Raw genomic sequence first — 22,034 nt, forward strand, 5'->3', positions numbered from 1 at the left:
ACAGGGCACTAGCAGAGGGTTTGCCTGCGGAGTGGACGATGCACACCATTGTGCCGATTCACAAAACAGGGGATATGCTCGATCCGAGCAACTACAGGACGGTTATGGTTGGCCACGTGCTGGCCAAACTCTATGGTGCAGTGCTGGAGCAAGAGCTTAGCTTATATGCTGAGCGAGCAGGTTTACGCTCATCAGGGCAGGCAGGCTTCAGGAGAGCTTTCTCTACCACTGACCATGTATTCACTTTGAGATGTATGATTGATCAGGCCAGAGTGAGGAAGAGAAAGCACTATTGCTGCTTTGTGGATTTCCGCAAGGCATTTGACACAGTACCACGAGAGAGGCTCTTTCAGCGCCTGCAGTCTCTTGGCATACCAGCAGATATGACATGGGGGATCTATGCATTATATGAGCAGGTTTTTGGGCGAGTCAGATGTCCAGGAGGTATGTCCGAGACTATTGCTAGCACCATTGGTGTGAAGCAAGGATGCCCACTTTCCCCCACGCTGTTTGGGTTATACATTGATGAGGTGGCTGACTTCATTACACGGGGAGGCGGAGATGGAGTTGATTTAGCAGGTACCTCAGTACATATTATGCTCTATGCTGATGATATTGTATTAGTGTCTGAGTCCCCAGGTGGTCTACAGCAGCATCTACATGCACTCGATGATTTCTGCACACAGAGGGGTCTTACTGTGAACCTTGGGAAAACCAAGGTTATGGTCTTTCATACATCGAGACAGGGCAGGAGTCAGCTGACATTCACTCTCGCAGGATGCCAGGTGGAGGTGGTGACATCATACGTGTACCTAGGGGTTACCTTCTCTGCAGCAGCCACACGCTTTACCATGGGTTCAGCAGCCAGAGCTAGATTGACACGGGGATATGCAGCATTGGCTATGCTAGAGAGACAGTGCCACCAGGCGCATTTTCAGGAGCCCCGGACGAAGGGGTGGCTATTTGACACATTAGTCGCACCAGCATTGATGTATGGAGCAGCAGTATGGGCGCCAGGCCTTGCTACCCATTGGTGGACACAGATAGAGAGACCACAGGCCCTCATGATGGCATGCATGATACGCAGCAAACCGTCAGTACCTCATGACATTATCCGAGCAGAGTTTGCTGCGCCTCCTATGATGGTAGAGGCCATATTTCAGACTATATGCCTGCTAGACAGATTCAAAGAGATGCCAAAGGACAGATTATCATACAGAGCTTTTCAGGCATCTAGACAGTTGGCTGAGGCAGGAGACAGAGGATCATGGTATGCACAGGTCACACATTGGTTCTCACAGCATGGCCTAGACATGGATCATCTACCACCGTTCCAGTATGACAGGGATGCACCACATATCCGTCTCTCTCATAGTGAGAGGAACAGAGTATTGAGACAGGATCTATGGCAGCTCTATACACGAGAGACATGGATATCACCTACACAGCCTCTTCCACCGAAGATGCTATACTACAGAGATCACTTCATGAGTATCACTGATGATGGATTTATAGAGAGGCCTAGATACATGGAGGGCTTTTTACCACACGGCTCCCGAGTGGCTATTGGTCAGCTCAGAGTTTCATCACACCGATTGGAGATTGAGGCTGGCAGAGCAGCACGGATCCCCCGAGAGGAGAGGGTATGCAGATTGTGCAGAGAGGAGGTGGAGAGTGAGGAGCATTATGTATGCAGATGCAGAGCATATACAGCCATCAGAGAGAGATATCCCATTTTATTCAGAGAGCCACATTCCCTACACCAGATCTTTGAGGCAGCAGACCAGCGCATACTGGGGAGATACATTCTAGACATACAGCGCCACAGAGAGACATTATTACAGGCTCAGACAGCTCCAGAGGGGGGGCGACAGACACAGATTACTACATTTTTTCAGAGATCCATACCCCTCCCAGCCCCTACACGACAGGGAATTACTCTCCAGAGAGCAGAGACACTTAGAGCCCGCAGGAGACAGAGGACACCTGGCTTTCGGACACCACGCCTATACCAGAGAGAGATGACAGAGATCAGAGCTCAGTTTCACAGAGAGGGTGCGGAGCGACTGGCTCGCTTCAGAGCACACCCAGGCATGTTCTTCAGGGAGCTGTGGACACCCCCTTCACTGATGTATACCATTTTATACCCCCAGTATGGTACAGGATGGAGCTAGCTAGGTTGCATATCATGATTGTATACTCCATGCATATAGCTTTGCATTCTCCTAGTAGTAGAGCTCCATCCCCTACACACCCAGATTCAGCTTTTTTATTCAGTACTTTTTCATTTTGTTGGGATGACAGAGGATACCCCATACAGGTACTCCGATTTGTCTCATAGGCCGAGTTCGGTCTTTTGGAAGACGTTAATAAAATCTTTCTTTCTTTCTTTCTCTCTCTCTCTCTCTCTCTCTCTCTCTACATTCCTTGCTCAAGCAACCACCACCTAAACCCAAACTAACACCTCAATTCACAAGTAGTGTGTCATTGTCGAATTCGTCGACCTAGAGCCCCCTTCCTAGCAACCTACACCTTTTCCATCTCACTCCCTTATGTCCACACCCCCCCCCCCTCTCCCTACACGCACCCCTTGCCTCTTCAACTTCCTGTCCCCCTACCCTCTCCTGCGTGCTCCATGGGTCTCACACGCGACTATTAATGCCATTAAGCACTTTAAATAAAGGCACATTATCCACTTAAAACCATAAGCACACTTACACATTGGGACTGGCCCTCCCCTTGGAATTTATGTCATTATTACCAAGGAGTATTTGTTGTCGGTTACAAGCTTGAGGGCCTCTCTTGTTCCCACGCATGGAACAAGCCAAGTTATCCAATTTGGAATTTATGTCATTATTACCAAGAAGTATTTGTCCGTTACAAGCTTGGGGGCCTCTCTTGTTCCCACGCATGGAATAAGCCAAGTTATCCAATTTACAATGTGGTACGTTTCGAAAGATATCCAAATATCCCCAGATTCCTATGAATCAAAGAAGTCCACCATGGAGCACATGGTGCTAGCGGCCAAGAGATAGGCAGCCAGGAAAATGTCTAGAATTCCACCAAAACCAAGGTACAGATGGTATGCATATGTCCACATATCTTAGGTTATCTCCAAACCCCAAGAAATCCATAACATGAAATACACAAAGCTCGATTCTCAGATATAACTGTCCACGATCTGCAACCATATGATGTCTCACATCACCCACAATATATCTATGACAAAACCATACCTGTCCGTTGAACGTTCAGGTCAGTGTGTGTTCAATCACCACCACAGCAATGTCACACACGAAAGCTTACAGAAAAGGATTATACTTTGATAAATACTTTCAGCCCTTGGTTCTTGACAATGAATAGCACAATGTAGAGAAGTTAAGAGTGCAGAGAGAGAGAGAGGAGACAAATACGCAGTATTGGGTCCCGAATACCCTCTAAAGGGCCCCCACCACATATGGTGTATTTTGCTTTATTGAACAAGTAGAATGACACATCAGTGGCTGTAAATAGCCAAGACTGAATTGACTTGGACACCTTCCCTTGGCTGAGATAAACCTTCAGCCTGAAGTTAGTCCCTTGATCAACACTTTCCACCTTGCTTGGCCCCTTCTTGGCTTTACTCCAGCCCTTGGACTTCAGCACTTGCAGAGATATGACATAATTTATGCTCTAGGCAGCCCATTGCTTACATAGTGTCCACAATATGCCAGTCGATTTGCTCAAGGGCTGTCGGCATGCTCACAACTAAGGAAATCTGCATTTAATGAGGCACCTTTCACATGTGTGAGCATCCGCTGCTGGGTGACACGGTTCCTAGGCTTGATATAAGGCTGTCCCAAGTGCTTCAGGGCTGGGCTAAGGAGACCACCACCTTGATCTGCATATTCCTTGGAAGCAGGCTATCAAGGAGATCGATTTGGGACCTCCTGCAAGCCGCTCTTGTCAATGAGCAAGGATGCATCATCGACATCAAGTTCCTAGGAAACGGCTACATTAGGATTCAGTTGAGCCATGTACCAAGGTGGTTAGTGCATTTGGAATGTGTCCCGACGAGTACCTGAAGTATGCACCAAGACAAGTACATTCACATTTTTAACTGTCAGCCTGCTCACAACTAAGGAAATCTGCATTTAATGAGGCGCCTTTCACACATGTAAGCATCTGTTGCTGGCTGACAGTTCTTTAGCTGGCCGATAGGCTTCTCAGCTAGACATAAGGCTGTCCTAAGTGCTTCAAGGCTGGCCTAAGGCCTAGGTGGCTCTTGGACAGCCCTTCCATGGCTGTTCATGAGGCAAATTCATGTAGAATCCATCTCCTGACCTAATTTGGTGCACGTGCATCCGGCTGGAAGCCTAATAAATGCACAGTACACCTCTAGTATCTACATCATTCCAAAGGGTGACGAACGTGCGGGACATGCACTGAGCTCATGTGCAAGACATGCACACTTGACCATGACCCTCTACACTGGTACCTTGGCTAACTTGTCCAAGATAAGGACTCACAAAGGGCCAGTTACCACTCTATGACTCGCACTTGTTGTACAAGTATGGCCACATGGCATCCAAGCGTAAGATAACTAGTCCCATTCATAGGTGGCAACCCCAAACTAGGAATTGGCCATTCACCTTCCCGTGAGAACGAGTCAAGGAAGTCACCACCGCCCTTGTGTCGAGAGCTGCAAGGAAACGCCTTTTTCCATGTGTCGTCTTGTTTCTCCTATGTAGCATTGTGAGCTGCTCACACAGTCCGAAGCTCAAACTCTCATACCTACAATTCATGTAAAGCACGGGCCTGCTGCGTTAACTCCACAATGGACTTAGTCCAGGTAGGGATCTAGGAAGGGAGCTGGGAAGAATTCTCAGTGAGAACTAACGAGGGGGAGGGAGGTTGAATGGGTGAAGAAGAATCCGGAGGTAGGCGTTTCTGCAATGCCTGGATCATGCCTTGATCTGCAAATTGCATCATGAAAAGCATAAAATTCTTAACATTGTTTGTATCTAGTACACGCTAAGAGAATTTCTTCTTGATACCGTTGCTGTAGAAGTTATAGTCTCTTTTGGTTCTCTCTCATCGTCAAAGTTCGCCATAGTGGGAGTGGTCAAGTTTTTCCCACACCACAAATAAATGATCCACTGTGTGTGTGGGAGACATTTATTTCCAAGGGCTGAAAAACAACCCTCATTCGAGGGACGAGTCACACCGAAATGAGGAGTGCTACCAACGTCTATAAATGTATGAGGCCTCCCAACCAAGATCTCCTAAACACGCACCAACACAAGATTAGAGAAAACCAAATAAAAGGAGGGCAAGCAAGCTCACCACCCAACCGTAGGATCAGTACTTCGATCAACCCCCGTGCCAGGGACTAAGGTTTCACTCCACATATACATGCCAGTAAGCCTTGGCGTCCCATACCACCAATGCTTGCCCATAGGGACCAACCCTCCACAAGACTATCCATGATCTACCGTGTCCACGATAGGAGTAGAAACTTTGGTCTAGGCACAGACCCATCACAAGTGTACTCCGGAACTCACTACCAAATAATAATCCAAGCATTCACTTATATAGTGATAATTGCCACTATAAATAGCTAACCTACTATAGATAGCAAGTTGCCTAGTTTATTAATTCTCAACCTTAGCCCACTATATCTACCTCCCATCTCCTAATCCCAGGGCCCCCTACTAATCCAAGGATTAGCTTTAGGTACATAACATAATTCCCCCCCTCAGACGTTTCCACTCTTGGAAACAAAATCTATCTAAGAAAGAAAATGAGGGAACCTATGCGCTATACGAGCAACAGTCTCCCAAGTCGATTCCTCCTTTGCTCTATCTTTCCACTTAATTTTATACACAGGGATCAACTTATTCCTAAGTTGCCTTTCCCTGAAATCAATCACAGCTTCTAATTCTAATTTCACAACTTCTAGTTCATGTGGAACATAGAACAAGTCCTCAACCTCAACAAGTTCCTAAGAAGTCACAATGCTATCCTCAGCTCCCAGCATCTCTTTCAGTCTACTGACATGAAAGACTGGATGAACTATTCTGAGGCAGATCTAGTCTAAAGGCTCTCTCTGTGATTTTTTTAAGGATCTGGAAAGGTCCACAGCACCTAGGGGATAACTTCCCAACCTTCCCCATCCTCCTCAGACATTTCCACTCTTGGAAACAAAATCGATCTAAGCAAGAAAACGGGGAAACCTATGCTCTATACTAGCAATAGTCTCCCAAGTCGAGTCCTCCTCTGCCCTATCTTTCCACTTGATTCTATACTTAGGGATCAACTTATTTCTTAGTTGCCATTCCTTGACTTCCGATTCATGTAGAACATAGGACAAGTCCTCAACCTCAACAAGTTCCTGAGGAGTCACAATGCTATCCTCAGTTCCCAGCATCTCTTTCAGTCTACTGACATGAAAGACTGGATGAACTTTCACATTATGAGGCAGTTCTAGTCTATAGACTACCTCTCCAATATTTTTAAGGATCTAGAAAGATCCACAGTACCTAGGGGATAACTACTCAACCTTCCCTATCTGTAACGTCTTTGAACTCTTGGATATTCGCAAATACACCAGCATTCCCTCAGATAACTCCCTCGGCGAGAATGCTACCTATCAGCATCAAACTGTAGTCTATCCTAAGCACTTCTGATAGAGTCTCTAGCTCTAGCTAACATCTCTTGCACATCTGTCTAGAAACCCCTATCCACATCGTTTTGAATACCCTTGAGTCCCACAGCTACCAAAGATCTAGGTCAGTATCCATACAGTGGCCACATGCTTAGCATTGTTTGGGCAAACTCAACCATCGGATGTACCTCTCCCAATCTGATGGTCACTAGGAGATGTTTGCACGAAGCATATCCTCCAAAACCTAATTCACCCTCTTCGTCTTTCCATCAGACTACTGAGGAAGATCACAAGAACTCAAACTCAGTTTGGTCTCCAATTTCTCGAAGAACAGCTGCCATAGTGTCCAGTAAACGTTGAGTCCCTGTTACTCACTATGTCACAAGGTAAACCATATAACCTAAAAAGCTACTCTACAAACTATTGTGCCAATTCAGGGGCTGTTACTAGTTTCCTTGTGGATAAAAATCTTGCCATCCTTGTCAATCTGTCTACCACCACCCAACTGGCATCATGCTCTCTACAAGTGCGTGGTAACCCAGTGATAAAGTCTTTGGAAATACTCTCGCATTTACTATAAGGGATCTCTCGTGGATGTAGCAGTCCTCCAGCCCTAAGACGCTCAACCTTGTTCACCAGACACTGACAACAATTTACCACATAGTCCTGAACTTCTACCCTCATCTTGGGCCAATAAAACATATGTTTTCCCAAATCACAGGTTCATTGTACCCCCGGATGACCTGTTGTAGGAGCATCATGACTGTCATAAACGATCCTTCTCCTAATCTCAACACTATCCAACACGCAAACTCTATCATTTCAGAACAACAACTTGTTCCTAATACGATACTGACCTCCAACCACCTTGCCAAGTTGTCTCTAAGCTTTGGTCTGTAATAATGGAGCTCCCTGCATGGACCTGCTATCAAAACCAGCCAAAATATCTATCGGTCTCACATAGCCCTCTCAGGGAATCATAAAGGTCAACCTGAATCTCAATGAAAACTCAAAAGTTTCACCAACGCATCTGCAGCCCTGTTCAAGCTACTCTTTCTGATACCAAATGTCCATATAAAAATCTTGCATCAACTCTACCCACCACGCCTTCTTCCCCCTCAACTCAGGTCTCCCACCACGCCTTCTTCCCCCTCAACTCAGGTCTATCACAGAAATACTTGATCAACTCGTGGTCTGTCAAGACAACAAATTTGGATACATATAAGTAATGTCTCTAAATTTTCGATGCGGGAATAACCGCATACAACTCTTTCTCCTGAGTATGCTAGCTCACCTGGGTATCATCAAGCTTCTTGCTCTCAAAAGCCACACATCGACCCTCCTAGAATAAGCCATCCCCTAACGCAAAATCACTGGCATCAGTCTCAACCACGAATGGTTTGCCAAGATCCAGTATGGCTAGAACTGGTGCATTTCTCACCTTCAGATCCTTTTAAAAGCATGATCAAGCCTCTCATTGAAGGTAATAGGAGCATCAGACGTTCGTCCACATCCTTTGAGGAGGTTAGAAAGAGGAACAGTTGCGTCTGAAGACACCTTCACTGACTTCTTAAGAAAGATAGTGAATCCTAAAAACGAACGAACCTATTTGATAGTCTATATCATCTAAGAATACCTCTAATACTTTGGGGGCTCTTGCTTCGTCCTATGAGTCTTCTTAGAATTGGACCTGAAGTTTGTGTTTGATTTTGGGTTGTGGATGCCTTCACAAACCTAAACTTAGGTTTAGGTTTGGAATTTGGTTCGGAGTTGCCTCAGCTTTTCTGCTTTTGAGGAATAGTCTTCCTACTCTTGCCGACAATTGTATCTTCATAAATCAAAGAAGATAGCATCCTTAAGTGTTTTGCAATAATTGTTCCTCACCTAAAGCTTATGATCCGCGGAAAATCCCCGCATTAAAAAACCAAGCAAGGTGAGTAAAACACACGCCTTCAATAAAACTGACAGATGGTAAACAAACTTTCCCACACACAAGCACTTAAAAACAGTTTAAATCACTTAAACTCGAGAGAGAAAATAGAGAGAGAATGTAGACAAGGGGATCTAGATTGCTCCTACACAAGAGAAGTGGTGGCCCCAAACCGCTCTGGCACCCCCCGTAGGTATTTATTTACTCTTCACGAAGTTGGGATACAAATTCATTGGTCTCACTCCAAGTATCTTCGGCTAGGAGCACTCCCGCACATGCACTAGTGCCCAAGCCCTAAAGCAAGTTTTGCTTTTAAAAAGCAACCGAAAGGCAGCTTTATTGACTTTTTATGCAAAAAGTCATCCTCCTAAAAATCTCTCAAGCCACTTTGAATTTGAAGATGTTGCAAGAAACAAAGTTGCTCCTCTCAATGAGCTCTTCGCGATGACGCAAACGGATCTTCATTCTGACAATCTTGAAAATTAGGATTAGGTTGATGAGAAGTGCTTTTGGCGGCTTGTCAAAGGGCATGTTCAGGGCCTTTTAAAGGGGCAAGATCACTGGCCAAAAACCTTGAGAAAAAGCGACTTTTCCAACCAAGAAAGCACAAAAAGCAACTTTTGCAAACTTTTTGCTTTGCAAAACCAAGCCAAAATCAGCCCATGCTTTCCGACATCATTGGTCCACCTTTGGACACCCTTGTCCATCGAGTCAAATGCTGGTCAACCCTCGGTCAAGCATGGTCAAACCTCATCAACCCCTAGTCAATCTTGGTCAAACATGCCTACCTTAGCATGTTCTCATGCCCCAAGTTGCTCCAAACTACATGCATGCCATTATCCTGACATAGTCAACCTTTCCATACACTTTGATCCACTTTTTGACTCTATCAAACTCAACTTTTTGGTCAAAACAGCCCTGTTTTTTGACTTTTACCCACTCGAATGCTCATGGACATGCCAACACAGGCCTTCACTGTGCATCTTCATGTGTCTTTGGTCCATGTGAATTCTCTTTGCTTTTTCCCAAGAGAAACCGATTCTCTTCTTTGGCTTCTTTCTCATCTCTTCTCATTATGCTTGCATGCAAATGACCATGAGCTTGTCCCCTTGAGAAAGTTGATGTGGTCCCAACAACGGAACCTTGAAACCGGCCTTCAACACCGCTGATGGGAGGTAAACAATAACTTCACCACACAAGCACTTTAAACAATTGAAACTTGAAGAGAGAAAGAAAGAAAGAAAGAAAGATTTTATTAACGTCTTCCAAAAGACCGAACTCGGCCTATGAGACAAATCGGAGAACCTGTATGGGGTATCCTCTGTCATCCCAACAAAATGAAAAAGTACTGAATAAAAAAGCTGAATCTGGGTGTGCAGGGGATGGAGCTCTATTACTAGGAGAATGCAAAGCTATATGCATGGAGTATACAATCATGATATGCAACCTAGCTAGCTCCATCCTAAACCATACTGGGGGTATAAAATGGTATACATCAGTGAAGGGGGTGTCCACAGCTCCCTGAAGAACATGCCTGGGTGTGCTCTGAAGCGAGCCAGTCGCTCCGCACCCTCTCTGTGAAACTGAGCTCTGATCTCTGTCATCTCTCTCTGGTATAGGCGTGGTGTCCGAAAGCCAGGTGTCCTCTGTTTCCTGCGGGCTCTAAGTGTCTCTGCTCTCTGGAGAGTAATTCCCTGCCGTGTAGGGGCTGGGAGGGGTATGGATCTCTGAAAAAATGTAGTAATCTGTGTCTGTCGCCCCCCCTCTGGAGCTGTCTGAGCCTGTAATAATGTCTCTCTGTGGCGCTGTATGTCTAGAATGTATCTCCCCAGTATGCGCTGGTCTGCTGTCTCAAAGATCTGGCGTAGGGAATGTGGCTCTCTTAATAAAATGGGATATCTCTCTCTGATGGCTGTATATGCTCTGCATCTGCATACATAGAGAGAGAGAGAAGGGGGGGGGGGGGGGGGCTAGAGCGCTCCTACACAAGACACTGCATTGGCCCCAAAACCACTGGCGCCCCTTGCAGTTTTTTTTTCTATTCCAGAAGTTGATTTGCCATTACAACTTTAGCCCGAACCTCACAGCAAATGGCCAGAGTGCTCCCGCACTCACACACGCCCAAGATCCAAGAGCCATAGCTTCTCTGGCCTTCAATAAAACCGAGGGGCGGTAGACAAAAACTTTCCCACACACAAGCACTTAAAAATAGTTTAAATGACTTAAACTTGAGAGAGAGAATGTCGACAGGGGGAGCTAGATACAAGAGAAGTGGTGGCCCCAAATTGCCATGGCGTCCCCCGTAGGTATTTATTTACTCTTCACAAAGTTGGGATACAACTTCACTGGTCTCACTCCAAGTATCCTCGATTAGGAGCACTCCCGCACAAGCACTAGAGCCCAAGGCACACAAGTGAAGGCTTCTTTGGCCACCTCCTCTTAGACCCACGATGTGGTTAAGACTAGAGCCCTCCCACATGCCTCACTTATATAGAGCCGGCTTAGGCTTGCTTTAAAGCAAGTCTTGCTTTTAAAAAGCACTTTTAAAAAGTAACTTGCTTTTAAAAAGCAACCGAAAAGCAACTTTATTGACTTTTTAAGCAAAAGGCCATCCTCCTAAAAATCTCTCAATCCACTTTGAATTTGAAGACAATGAAAGAGACAAAGTTGCTCCTCTCAATGAGCTCTTCGCGATGACACGAAGCATCTTCATTCTGACAATCTTGAAAATTGTTTCCGCCGAGGTAGAACATGTGCAGTGGTGGCAGTGACCACGTCCATATGCGTTGCTTTCGCCTACAACTCCTAAACTTGTGCAAAAAGGTGTCAAAGGACATGATCTTCATATCCATCTCTATAGACCTGGATACTACGTCATACTCATCCTCCGCCCGAAGGAACTCATCGCTGAACATATGCTCGAAACTGAAGCACTAGGCTTGTTCTAAAGCTCCCTCCACCACGACAAGGCTTTCCCTTTCAGGAGGCCCTACACCATCTGAATCTTTCGAGCATCTTGGAGAGGATGGAACTCAAAATGAACATTCCACCAATTTAACCATGCATCAACCACTTCTTGGGTTCTCTCCTTCTCCTCCCTCGAAAAGACGTCTAGGGTGAAGAACGGAGCCGCTGCAATATTCCGTACAGGTGCAGGAGTACTAGCCACCACCTTCTGTAGAATAGTGATCTGCTGATGTAATGCAGTAATCTCCTTTTGGGGATTAGCCATCTCACTACCCTAGTTCCTTAGGGTAGTGACCTCTACTCGAAGTTTCTGCATCTCGTTGTCAAAGTGAGCTTTCTCGACCACAACTATCTCCTCCTCTTCCACCATGATGGTATGGTGGCCAAACTCGGGGGATCATGGCCAGGTTCCCCAACATCTGCCCGAGTACCTTTCCGTTCCCGTTCATGATCCGACAAATCATCGGTAAAGGAGAGGGGCTGGGGTATCACCATGGGCATGAGGAGGGATAGAGGAGAGAAGAAAGCTAGGGTGTAGCTTTGTCACAGCCAAAAAACATGGAGATGAACATGTGCTGATTCTCAATTCTCAGAAAAGCGAGGGAAACTACAACCGTAGATGAAAAAAATATAAGACTATCACAAAAGCCCACTTTCCAAAGTCTTCCCCAGCTCCATGTACAAGAAAGAGGTGCGAAGCCTGCTGCTCTTCACTATTTTGTCCCACATTGAACGTACGGAAGTTTCAAGGTTTGATGGTTTAAGAGGGACTATGTGCACGATAAAATAGGTGGCCACCGTAGCTTTTTATTTTTATTTTTTAAAACTTATAATGCTTTTTCCCTTAAAAAACTAGGAGATGAACATGTACTAATTCTCAATTTTGAAAAAAGCGAGGGAAGAAAAACTACAACCGTAGATAATAAAAATATGAGACTATCGCATGAATCCACTTACCAAAGTCTTCCCCACCTCCATGTACAAGAAAAGAGGAGCGAAGTCTACTCCTCGTTGTTGTTTTGTCCCACGCCGAATGTAAGGAAGTTTCAAGGTTTGGTAGTTCATGTGCTCTATTAAATAGGTAGCCACCCAAGCTTTTTTTATTTAAAAAAACTTATAATGTTTTTTCAGCAAAAAACCCCAAATATATTAGTTGTCGTTTCTCGCCTACTTTCCGTCAACGTTCCGAGCCTTCTGGGCAGCCTGCTTTGCCAGTGCACAGCAAGTCTGCTGGCCACCTCTACCTCAACCTCTGCCCCACGTGCTGACCACCTAGTAGAGCTGAGTGCGTCTTCAGAGCCGGGAAGCTCATATGGAGACTCAAGGTTCTGCCGATTATGCCACACAGAGATTGAGAGGGAGGAGCATTACATATGCCACTACCCAGTATACTATGAGATCCGTGGGAGGTTTCACTGTCTGTTTCGTGAGGGATTTGGTCCACTCTCCAGGATCATTGACTTCCCGGACCAGTGTTGCCTAGGCCTCTTCCTGCTTGAGGTCCGTAGACACAGGGACACTTTCTGGAGAGCGCTTCAACCCCAGCCACCCCGCCCCCTCTCTGGCCAGCCGACCATCACCGGTTTCTTTCAAACCTAGGAGGTGGACATCGATACAGTGGACCTTGTGGACCCACCTTGCCCGAGAGGAGTTACCTCGGACCGGGCCTCCGCACTCTAGCGTGCCTAACGCCCCCAGCCCCCCGGCCGTCGGCCATGATCCCCTCATCAGCTTCAAATCGAGGACATGCTCCACTGCCATTGAGCTACCTTTCCACGTGACATCGCTGAGGGAGACCTCTCAGCCATACTCATTAGCCCCATGCTTGATATTTTGGAGAGTGGTATACCATCTACTGGGGGTTGATGTTGCCCTCATGTTTCTATGTTCCTAGCATTCCATGATGAGTTTCCATGGACAGTTTTGTATCACCCCAGTGAGATAGATATGTTTATGTTTTCTTTCTGTTTTATTTTCTATTCCATGATGAGATATCCCATGGACATTATTGTATCACTTTGGTCTCATAGCCCCATTGGGTCTTTAGTAAACACTTAATATATCTTTCTTTCTTTCTTTTTCTTTGCTCTGCTGACCAACCTTTTGTGCTGCAGGCTTGGCTGGTTCTGTTGCACCAACTGGCTGCAATTGCTGCGTAACCTAGCCATGCCATGTTTCTGCACCAACAATCGGGTTGTCTAGCTATCCCCCTCTAAACATGTGGTGCTACGACTACTAGCCACCATGTGGCTGTGTAGCCATCCCCCATACGATCTTATGCGCCTTGGGCCCTACTGTCTGGTGCGCACAAGCAAAACCTAAAAAGCCCAGTCTTCAGAAAATCGACTAGGGTAACAAGAGTTCTCAAATTTCTACAAATCCCCTATACCATGAGTCTCATTATCCCTCTCTTAGAATCCACATACATCAACCTGGCAGTACCCCAAGAAAGCATACATCCTAACGAGACAAAAAATCAACCATGGTGCTGAGAGAAATAAGGAATCTCGACAAAAGATAAACCAGGAGAGACATGCAAACCTTTGTAGACTCCGCATTTAAGTCACTCTGATACCGAGTGTAAGAGGCCTTCCAAGCGTGTCCAACCAAGATCTCCTAAACACAGTCCAACACAAGATTAGAGAAAACCAAATAAAAGAAGTGCAGGCAAGCTCACCACCCTACCATAGGATCAGTACTTCGATCCACCTCCGCCCACAGGGACCCTCGGCAAGACTATCCGTGATCTGCCATGTCCACGGCAAGGGCAGAAACTCTAGTCCATGCACAAACCCATTAGAAGTGCACTGCACAATTGACTACCAAATAATAACCCAAGGCATCACTTATATAGTTATAACTGTCGCTATAATTAGCTAACCTACTATAGATAGCAGGTAGACTAGTTTATTAGTTCTGATTCCAAAACCTTATTCCATTGTATATCTCCTAATCCCAGGGCCCCCTAACCCTGCTAGATAAGGCTTGCTACTATGAGGATTAGCTCTAGGTACATAACAATAAACCAACCATACAAGCGAAAAAGAAGAATCTTTCTTTTTTTCTTGGTTGAATTTCTTCATCAAAAGGCAAAGCTTTAATACCACCGTAACATGCAGAAGCTAATAGAAAAGGATTATATACTTTGATAAATACTTTCAGCCCTTGGTTCTTGACGCTGAATCTACCCTCTCTTTCTTGCGGGGATCCCAAGCTGCTCCCAAGGTTTGCTGCTTGCCGGAGCACCCATAGGTTGCGAATCCTGGGAAAATGCAAAGCTCCCAAGTCCTCCATACTTTTGTCCATCTCCCAAGTGTACATCTTCCCCATGTCTACTAAAGTAAGATGCATCAATTGCCGGTTTCTTTCGTGCACATACTTTCTCCTCTTCACTTGGGTACTTTGCCAAAAGCTCTCTACGCATTTCAGGTGTTGTCCCTGGGCATTTGTTCACTTGTGCTTTTTCATTGTTCACATGGCATAGGTGTGCTCTCACACGGTTTGCTCCTCCTAACTTCTCTTTGTTACATTGCTTGCATTCCCATCATGTTGCACCTCCCTTCGATGAATACCATTCTAGCCTTTCAACCTCGTCCCACCAAGTAGCATTCCAAGCCGATCGCTTTGAGCCTGAGGAAGCTATGATTTCTACAAATTCGGGCAACAAGTTGAATAGACTTTCAAAGTTATCCATGATAGAGAAATGAGTCCTTTTCTGTCTACTGTATAATGGGGAGAGACTCGAGAGAGAATAAGGAGCTTTAAATTTTGCTATTTGCTGCAGACTGTGCAGAGTCCAGACTGTGACATATGTAATTTTTAAAAGACCAAAAGTTCAAAGAGAGAGAGAGAGAGAGAGAGAGAAGCTTGCTGCCTTGCCTTGTAAGTTGTCACTGTTGGACTGTTGAACTTGAAAGTTTGAAACTTGACACACACTGTCCAATGTGAACAACACAGGCAGGTTGCAGGCTGGTATAGTGTACACGTGTCACGAGCAGGGGCTGGGGGCCTGCACGACTGGCTGCAGCAACTAGGCTAGACCGGCTGGTACACACAGTGGCGACAGCAATATGAGCAGGCGACAGGCAGCGTGCAAAATGGAAACGCAGCAATACTGGGCGACGGGCAGGTATGGTACTTTTCACTTATTTTAAAAAACAATAATACACATCATCGTTCCCCACGTGGGGGAACCGCAGCCCACTGTTCCGACTGGGCGTTCCACAGTCGTTCCGCCTGCCAATCATTCCCCAGCTGCGTTTCGCTCATTCCCTTCATGCTGGCCATAGGGGAACGCGTTCCACCGTTACCCAAGGCGTGGAAACGGGGTTCCCCTGCTACTATGCTAGGCAGCCCAATCGGTTTGCTCAAGGGATGTGGACCTGCTCACAACTAAGGAAATCTGCATTTACTGAGGCGCCTTTCACACGTGTGAGCATCTACTACTACTACTAGCTGACAGTTCTTTAGCTGATCGACCCGGCTTCTCGGTATAACGGTGTGGGCACCCAAGTAGAACCAATCATAGTTTGAATACACTTGCAACCAATGAGAAATTTCACACAAAAGATAAGTTAACCTCTCTCAACACATCATTGGGGCTGGAACGGGCCGCCCCCCCTTAGGAAAAACTTCATTCCAAGGAGTATTTCTTTGGTACAAGGTGCTCTTGCACCACATTTCCAATACATGCATGAAACCAATAACAAAGAAACAAAAGAAACCTTGTGCAAGTTATACAGCCAAGACTAGTTACATCTGGGACCTTTTACTCCTCTTTCACTGAACCATTCTCTCCACTAGGAGAGCCTTCTGTGAAGTGCCTCTCTCCCTTCCTGGTAAGCTGTGCCTTTTATTCTTGAAGAGACTTCAAAGAGAAGATCTTCTCTCACTTCTTGCAGGATGGGAACCACCAAGGACCAAGATGCAGTTTGATACGTTGCAGTCCTTTCCCCTTGAAAGTTCCTCATTGAGCCCCTTTCTCCCTCTAAGGAAACCTTGTGTGAGAAGCCTGTCTTCCTTCCTGGAGAATTTTTAAAGAACCTTTGCTCTCTAGCCTTGAGAAAACTTTAAATCGGGTAAACTCCTCTAACTTTTGAAGAAGGGATACTACTTTATATGTGTTTGTCTAGCAGCCTGAATTTCCTGCGGTTCTCCTGGAGAAACAACCTTAAACAGCAACTGGATATCTTACCACAGCAGCATAGAGTCTTCAAAGGAGAGACTTGCACAGCAGCAACAGTTGCTTGGGAGGAACCGTACCGCAGGTATAAATGTCAATCCTTCAGCAGGAAATGCCGTGCCATGCTCTCTCCCTCTCTTTCACCACTTTGTTATACACTGCTTAGCAGCACCTTCACAACCACACAGGCTTTTCCTTGCCTGCGTTGACTCATAGTCACCTTGTGATACCCCTTTTTCCAGCCTTGTATGACAGCCATTGCTAAGCCTTGCGTCACCTCACAGCTGGCCAGCAAGTACAACAGTTGGGGAAAAAACACCTTACAGTAGGTTCCGTACAGCACGTGCAGTCAGCACAGCAATCGACAGAGCCAGCACAGCAGTCAGGGAGATCAACATGACCAAGGTCGACTGTTGAAGGTAGCTACTTTGGTCGGAAGGGCACCCTAAAGCAAGTACGCGGCTGGGCAGAAGAAAACCGCCGTACAGCAGGATCTTCAAAAGAAGGGGTCGCTCAGCAGCAACAGCCGTCGCCTAAGAAAGTATCTTACCAACCAGGCCTCAACTGATTGCGCCTTCTCCACGAGTTGCTTTAATGAGTTCAGGGTGGTCAATTTTTGGGAAGTCCACGTATTAAGAAAGTTTCTTCTTTTGAAGACGTCTGGCAGCTTCTATTTGTTTCCTCCTTTTCTTTCTTTCATTTACACGAGCCCTTAATGTTAAATAGCATGCCCATAACTGATGTGATGCCCAACCTTTTTCTTTTTTCTGGGAAAAAGATCCTTCTATTAGTTAATGAAAAAACAGCCACAAAGGGCTAGATACAACCACGAAGGGCTAAATACAAGCTCGCCTCATTTAAGGGCGGGAGTCTAATGATCAAAAGGGGAAGACCTCCTCTGGCTGGCTGCTCTGTGACGAGAAGGCTATCTCATACAAGGAGAAGACGTCCATTGGCTGGCCGCTCTGTGAGGAGAAGGCTATCTCATACAAGGAGAAGGGAAGGGGGGGGGGGGGGGGGGGGAACACACAGGCGGACTGTAATGCCAAATGGGGTCACCTCCTCTATCTGTGAGAAATGGGCCAGGCCTCCACTTCCACATGCGGTGAGAACCTCCTTGTAGCTTCCCCCTATGACCGCGGCAGGTGTGAATGATATCGAGCCATATGCCATATGCTTCTAATAGACTCAGCCGGCAGAGTGTGGGTACCCTCAATGGCCTCGCTGCATCTAGCTCACCAAATGTACCAGGATGCTATGCTACTGCAAATCACCCATCTCTAGCATGAGCCTAGCCACCAGTCGCCTGTAGGTGGGGTTGTGTGACTAGTACTGCTGCAATACGATGATGAGAGACATGAAGGGCTAGCCCTCCCCCATCCTCCTCATAAGCCCTAACCACTCCAGCCTCTGTGGCCCAAGCAACAGTGCCCCATGTAATGATCCGAGTCGATCCCCTATCGATAGTGAAGATGCAGAGAATCATTGCCAAATCTGTTGATCCTTTGGGCAATCCCAAAGACAATGTCGATGAGACTCTTGAGGGTGTCTCTAGCACGAATTTCCCGGCATGGCAGAGACGGAATCTGGAGTGTTGTCAATGGCACAGAAGAGAAGCTGAAGGTGCAGCAATACAGCACCTGCAGTGACACTGTGGACACAGAAGAATGATCAAGCACTCGCTCACATTGGCCCAGGATTTGCAGAAGAATGATCGAGCACTCGCTCACAACGGTCCAAGACTTGCCGACAATCTCATTCATCACATCGACTTTGACAAAACCGCCAATCAGGTATGGGACAATCTCCAAATCTGTTCGGGAATAATATTAACAATTCAAGCAAAAGTATTATGATTTAAAAATGAAAGAACATCACACATTGCAAGAGCACCTCAGCTCCATAGGTTCCCTCCTTCAACAACTAGCTGCTTTAAAAGAGAACATTGTCTCCACTTCAGATGTCTAGAGAGATGCCATATGAAGACATGGTGGCTATCCTCATAGATGAGGATTGTCGACTTCGAGAGCAAGCTTCTACTAGTCATGACGTAGAGAGGGGGGGCTACATGTCCAGAATGAAGGGTAGACCTAAGGGAAAAGCAGTCAAGTGCACATTCTGCAAGAAGCTGAGACACACCGAAGGAAAGATGCTACAAGCAAATGGTAAAAGAGCAGGAACAAAATCATGCCAACCTAGTAGCAGAAGAGAGAGATGAAGAGTTTGGAGATTCTCCAAAGAAGCCAGAAACCTCTAAGCCATTACCTGAAAAGGCTTTCACTGCCTCATTCTCTCCTCTATCTCTCTCTCAGGTAGATGACGGATGGGGGCTTTTAAGAATCTTTATGCTTGAGTCAAGGGTTCTCTACCCGGAATGTCCCCCAAACTCTGAATTAAATAGATCTGTGTGTGTGTTTTCTCTCTTATATGTTTGTAATGCCTTATTTTATAGAAGGCTCAATTCCTTTGTTATCCCTGTTTTGAGTTAGAGGGGGATAGTTCTGGAAGCTGAAGAATCTTATGTGTGGTCAAGCTCCATTTGCAAGCTTGACTATAATTTGTTGTTATCACATCGAGTATGGCCATTGTGGTCTTTTGTATCACATCATGCCAGTGAGCCCAAACCACCTTAAATATGAAGGCTATTCCTCATAACACCACCCTAACTCCGAAGTGGGGGATTGTTTTGGGGCTCGGAGCCTTGTGTGTGAATACTCCCTATGAGTGGTAGTGGGTATGAACACTCCCTGTGAGTGATTTAGATCTACATGGAGGACAAATTTGCTTCCTAGCAGATAGTGCCTGAATTTCCCTACTGAGTAGATCATGCCCAAGGCTTTAGGTACTAAAAGTGCTGGTCCGCTGGCTCAGGGCTCAAACAGGGGTCAGCCTGTTCTAACAAATCCCACGACAAGGTTCATGGCCTTTAAACCAGCGCTTTTCACACCTATGCTTTGCTGGCCCTTTTGTGCATGCTGTCCAGGCCACACCTAGGCCTGCGCATGGCAGCTGGGCAGCCCCTAAGCCCTGGCCACCTGGCTGGGCTGGCCTCTACCTGTCGCTGGCTGGCCTTTATTGCCAACAAGGTGCATAGACTCTCTTTCATGATCCCATGTAGCTACTCCATCCTTCCCGCAAGGTCCATGAAAGGAGAAGAAAAAAACCCCATCATATCAGCCATCCCCCTGAAAGTAAGGCACTCATAGCATTGTACTTTGTGAACTGTAAATGATCAATCATAAGCAAATCATTGTAGCACGCAATCATCTGCTCTCGTACTTTCAGTTAGTCGCATCAACATTCCCAGCTCATAGCTCTAGTCTTTGTTTTCTTTTGTATCATGATGAGATTACATGGACACTATTGTATCACTTTTGGTTTGATAGACCTATTGGGTCTTTTGAAGACGTTTAATATAACTTTCTTTATTTCTCTCTCCAACACGAACCATGGAGATCTTCTATCCTCCTTAGCTTAGCTTAAGCCTGCGTAACCCTGAAGGTCTACAGAGACTCCAAACTCAACAAAGATAATCTCATGCAACATTGATGGCTTAATCCGGATCATACGTGAGAGCATCATCGCCTGCAATCTCTCGTCCTCCTGCAATCCTCCTCTACTAGATCATTTCCCAGGAAGGGCTACCGTACAACATTGTTGGATGCACCAAAATGTCGAAGCCAAGAATGGCAATGCCTTGTCTTAGTTAAATTGTCCTTGTTAGCATATTTTGAGATAAAACTTCCCCCCGATATAAATTTTCTCTTAAATCTAGGTTTCAGATAATTGTTTAAGAGAATGCCGTTCTGATTTGGAATGAGAGGAGCCATAGCAGCAGCAACCCGTTTTCTAAACCAAATGGGAAGCAGCTCTGACGGAGCTAGGAAAGAACAAGCACGTCAGCATTCTGTGCAGACATCCTGAGTCCTGACCCATCAGCAAGCTAATCATGATGGTGACAGAAGGTGCAGGAGCTGTCAATTCTGCTTTTTCTTGCCAACCAGTTCCACTGTCTGTCTTTTCACTCCTCACCACGACTGTGAGAACTACTGGATAGAGAGAAGCCAGATCAAGTGCAACTATGGGATGAAAAGGGTTGATGAGAAAAAAAGGTTTCCATTACAACAAAAAACACTGATCCCACATACTTGTGGCAAGGTTCGTCAATCAAGATTTGAGAATCGATATACATCACATAGAAACCTGTTTCAAGCCATCAAGCCCTCAAAACATAACAAAACTTGGATAATACCTCTGAGACTCGCAGCTTTTCCATATTCAACACAGCAGCAAAGGAGGACGTATCATTAGTAAACCTGCAATTTCAGTAAACCCAAGCATTGAAGTTGAGAGCAAAGCAAGCCATTGGCCGGATTGTTTCTGCACAAGACGAGCTCCCCATACAGGGTGGATTGAAAATTTGAATGTGTATCCTCCTAACCTCAAAGGAGAAAGAATTCTTTGCTGGAATGCCATCATTGACCCTCTCCCTCAAGTAGATCATTGGATCATTTGGAGGTGACTTCAACATGTTTGAGCAAGCCGTAGATAAGAAGGGGGGACATGAAGGCATCATTCACCCGCTTGAAAGGCACCCTTGGAGAGATTTATCTTTTCCTTTCATGGTAGGGATTATTGGTTCGAGGATGACTATCACCGCAATGCATGTTTTGCCTTGGTGGAAACCCTAACCCTAACCCTGATTTTCAAGATTGTCAAAATGAAGATCTATTCGCGTCATCACGAAGAGCTCGTTGAGAGGAACAACTTTGTCTCTTACAACATCTTCAAATTCAAAGTGGTTTAAGATATTTTTGGGAGGATGACTTTTTGCATAAAAAGTCAATAAAGTTGCTTTTCAGTTGCTTTTTAAAGTGCTTTTACTTGCTTTCAAGCAAAGGACCTGGCAAACCCTATATAAGAAAGGCTTGGGGAGGGCTTTGGGCATAGCACATCACATGGATTCATTGAGTGAAGGCCAGAGAAGCTATCACTCTTGGATCTTGGGGGGGGGGGGGGGGGTGTGTGTGCGGGGAGCGCTTTGGCTATTTGCTGTGGAGGCTCGGGCTGAAGTTGTAACGGCAAATTAACTTCTGGAATAGAAAGACATACCGCAAGGGGTGCCTGTGGTTTTGGGGCCAATGCAGTGTCTTGTGTAGGAGCGCTCTCTCTCTCTCTCTTCAAGGTTCAGTTGTTTAAAATGCTTGTGTGTGCTGAAGTTATTGTTTACCGCCCATCACTGGTATTGAAGGCCGGTTTCAATGACTTTCACAGGAAGCTAGATTCACTCCTCTTTTCTTGGAGTAATT

General features: G+C 45.8%; 1 protein-coding gene across 6 annotated transcripts in view; it reads right to left on the minus strand.

Moving 5' to 3' along the window:
- Positions 1 to 22,034, minus strand: part of LOC147635332 (protein FLX-like 2) — a 57,237-nt gene that overhangs the window by 22,323 nt on the left and 12,880 nt on the right. Inside the window, exons 7-8 of one of the 6 annotated variants that reach the window (XR_015266626.1) lie at positions 14,229 to 14,290; positions 14,085 to 14,159 (exon numbers count right to left, since the gene is read on the minus strand). The exons of 2 other annotated variants lie outside the window; for them this stretch is intronic. The gene's annotated coding sequence lies outside the window, so the exon portion shown is untranslated. Of the gene's footprint in view, positions 1 to 14,084; positions 14,160 to 14,228; positions 14,320 to 20,977; positions 21,042 to 22,034 lie in introns of all 6 variants that reach the window. 3 more of the 6 variants (XR_015266627.1, XR_015266628.1, XR_015266629.1) reach the window with 3 other exon arrangements.

Source organism: Cibotium barometz, chromosome 9, assembly GCF_041138505.1.
Source record: "Cibotium barometz isolate CiBa-2024 chromosome 9, ASM4113850v1, whole genome shotgun sequence".
NCBI lineage: Eukaryota > Viridiplantae > Streptophyta > Polypodiopsida > Cyatheales > Cibotiaceae > Cibotium > Cibotium barometz.